Source organism: Propithecus coquereli, unplaced genomic scaffold (genome assembly GCF_000956105.1).
Source record: "Propithecus coquereli isolate 6110/MARCELLA unplaced genomic scaffold, Pcoq_1.0 Scaffold575, whole genome shotgun sequence".
Lineage (NCBI taxonomy): Eukaryota > Metazoa > Chordata > Mammalia > Primates > Indriidae > Propithecus > Propithecus coquereli.
In genome coordinates, this window is record NW_012151674.1 from 159,453 (window position 1) to 163,055 (window position 3,603).

The window sequence follows — 3,603 nt, forward strand, 5'->3', positions numbered from 1 at the left end:
CAGGCTGGTCTCGAACTCCTGACCTTGAGCGATCCACCCGCCTTGGCCTCCCAGAGTGCTAGGATTACAGGCGTGAGCCACCGCGCCCGGCCTGTGGTATGTCTTTTCATCTTAACATTGTCTTTTAAAAAGCAGAAGTTTTATTTTATTTATTTATTTTTTGTAATTGAAATTTTATTGGTCGTAGTGAGGATCAGTACACAAACATTTCAATTTTTACACAATTCATAACATACACACTGAAAATCTAAAAAGTCATATATTATAATTCTTTTTTAAACAGTTACTTTACAGCTTAAAATTTGGAGGTAAATTTTCCAAAAGAGGATATCAGGTACCAGTATCTTCAAATGTCAATAAGCTGTTACATAAATCCTACCAATTCACAATTTATTGTCATATACACTGCATACTCAAATTTTCAATCTTTCACAGCACATTAACAAAATTATTAGGAAAACAGGACTACCACTACCAAAGACATTTCAGAGTACACACAGTTCTGACAAGGAGAGCCATGATCAAGGAGTGGTTTTCTTTAGGAAACAATTCTACTGAAAACCAACATGGGAATAGAAGTAATTTAAAATGTTGAAGACATTAACTGTAGTACTGTGGTTCCATATTGCCATTTAGTATGCTTTGTATTATAGAATATAAAAAGCTGATCCCCCATCTGTGAAATGTTAAACTGACACTCAAGACAGTCAAAGCCTCCCATAATTTAATATCCCCACCATTTTCTGATTTTACCAAAAAATAAACAACCAGCAAATGATTTCACCTCTTAAAAAAAGCATTTACACTTAAAAAATGGGATGAGGTGGGATTCCCTCCTTCTTAAAAATGTTTCTAATGCCACTAAAAAACTTGCATTTATGAAATTGTTGATAAAAACATTATTATGGATTTATAAGATGGGAGACGGGGACCAGTGATGAGACATGGTCTATGATATTAATCAGACTTGGCTTCCTCTTTTGCTTCATTAGGAGCTGAATTCTCCTAGGTTTTAGTTTCTCCATTTTCTGCAGGTCAGTCTTTAGTTTCTTGGTTAGCCACTTTGACCTGTTTTCCCTTTGCTCCCCTTCTACCTTTCGTTTGCACTTTTTTTTTTTGTCTAAAGATTTATCCTTTCCTGCTGCCTTTTTTGGCTTCATTTCCACTTTTGCAGGAGCAGGTTTAGCTGACAATGGCCCCATCTCCTCTTATGCTCTTCTTTCACCACCCCTTTGACTGAGCTTATCTTCCTCTTGGGCACCTTGTCAGCGGGAAGGGCGCATGCCAGATACCTGTCTGCCAAGAGCCTTCACAGGCTGGGCTGCCTGGCAACTGCCACTCAGGCAGTGGGAGAACGTGGTGGAACTGGATTCAAAGAGCAGAAGTTTAAATTTTGATGAATTCCTATTTTTGAGTTTGTTCTTTATAGATTGTGCTTTTGGTGTCGTATTTAACAAGTCTTTGGTTAACCCAAGGTCATAAAGATTTTCTTCTGTTTTCCTCTAGATAGATTATCATTATAAGTTTTATATTTAGGTCTGTGATCCAGTTTGAGTTAATTTTCATATATGGCGTGAGTCTTATTTTTTTGCCTATGGATACCCATTTGTTGAAAAAGCTATATTTTTTCCACTGCATTGCCTTTGTGTGTTTGTCAAAAATCAGTTGTCCAACAAACAATAAAAGAGAAGACTTCATCAAAATTCAACTTCATCAAAATTAAAATCCATCAAGGAAGTGAAAAGACAACTACAAAATGAAGGAAAATATTTGTAAATCATATTATCTGATAAGGGACTTGTATCCAGAATATATAAAGAACTGTTACCTATAACTCAGTAATAAAAAGACAATTAACCTGATTAAAAAGTGGACAAGTTAACATTTCTCCCAGGAAAATATACATATAGCTAATAAGCACATGAAAAGATGCTCAACATCATTAGTTATTGGGAAATACAAAACAAAACCATTCTACCTACTAGAATGGCTATAAAAAAAGAAGACAGATAAAAACTAGTGTTGGCGAGAGTGTGGAGAAATTGGGACCCTATACATTGCTGGTGGGAGATGTAAAATTCAGCCACTTTGGAAACTAGCAACCCAAATGTCCAAAAACTGTCCAAAAACATGTATACTTGCAATGGAATATTGGCAATAAAAATGAAAGTAGTACTATTAATACTATAACATGGATACACTTTGAAACCATTATGCCAAATGAAAGAAGCTAATAAAAAAAGGCCACATATTTTATGATCACATTTATATGAAATGTCTAAACTAGGCAAATCTATAGAAATAGAAAAATTAGTGATTGCTAGGGTGGGGGGCTGGTGGTGCAAAGGTGGAGAGTGACTACTAATGAGTACAAGATTTCTTTATGGGATGATGAAAATGTTCTCAAATTACATTATGGTCATGGTGAACTTTGTGGTTTATAAATTGTATCTCACTAAAAGTGTTAAAGAAAATGAGTTGTCTATATATATGGATTTATTTCTGACTTTCTCCTCTGTTCCATTGATCTGTTTGTCTGTACTTACACTAATACTATGAGGTTCTGATTAGTGCATCTCTGTAATAAAGTTTGAAATCAGATAGATTTAGGCCTCCCATTTTTTATTTTCACAGTTGTCTTGGCTATTCTAAGGCCCTTGCAATTCTATGTGAATTTAAAAATCAGTGTTTCAGTTTCTACAAAAAAGCCTTGGATTTTGATTGAGATTGTGTTCACGCTATAGATCATTTGGGGAAAATTTAGAATTGACATCTTAACAATATTTAGTCTTCTAACCTATGAACAGATATAGCTCTCCATTTATATAGCCCTTCTTTAATTTTTTTCTAGCAATATTTTATAGTTTTTAGTGTATAGGTCATTCATGTCTTTTGTCAAATCTGTCACTAAGTATTTTGTATTTTTGATGCTATTATAAGTGATACTTTTTAAAAATTTCCATTTCTGATTCTATATGGAAATGTACAGTTGATTTTTGGATATGGATTCTGTGCCCTGCAACCTTACTAAACTTATTTATTAATTCCATTGGATTTTTTTACATGGTGATTGAGTCATCTTCAAATAAAGACAGTTTTTCTTCTTTTTTAAAATCTAGATGTCTTTTATTTCTTTTTCTTACGAGATTGCACTGGCTAGAACCTCTAGTACAATGTTGAATAAAAGCGATGAGAATGGCCAGTACCTGATCTTAGAGAGAAAGCATTTGACTAGTCTTTCACTATTAAGTATATAGTGTTAGCTGTAGGTTTTTCATACATACCCATTATCAGACTGAGGAAGTTTCCTTCTCTTCCTAGTTTGTTGAGAATTTTTATCAGGAACGGAGGTTGAATTTTTTCAAATTATTTTCTCTCTATTGAGGTAATCATATGCTTTTTTACGTTTGTTTATATGTGAATTACATTGTTTAATTTTTGAATATTAAACCAACTCTGTGTTCCTGGGGTACACCTGCATGGTAATAATATATTATCTTTTTGTAATAATATGTTTGATTAGATTCAATAACATGTTGTTTGGAATTTTTATATCTATGTTCTGCAAGATATTGGCTTGTACTTTTCTTTCTCTAAAAAGAT

General features: G+C 33.6%; 1 protein-coding gene and 1 pseudogene across 1 annotated transcript in view; one reads left to right on the plus strand and one right to left on the minus strand.

The window, feature by feature from the left end:
- Positions 1–3,603, plus strand: part of CCDC15 (coiled-coil domain containing 15) — a 130,837-nt gene that overhangs the window by 99,257 nt on the left and 27,977 nt on the right. The window lies entirely within an intron of this gene.
- The window catches only part of LOC105821441, a 7,141-nt pseudogene continuing 4,495 nt past the window's right edge, over positions 958–3,603 (minus strand).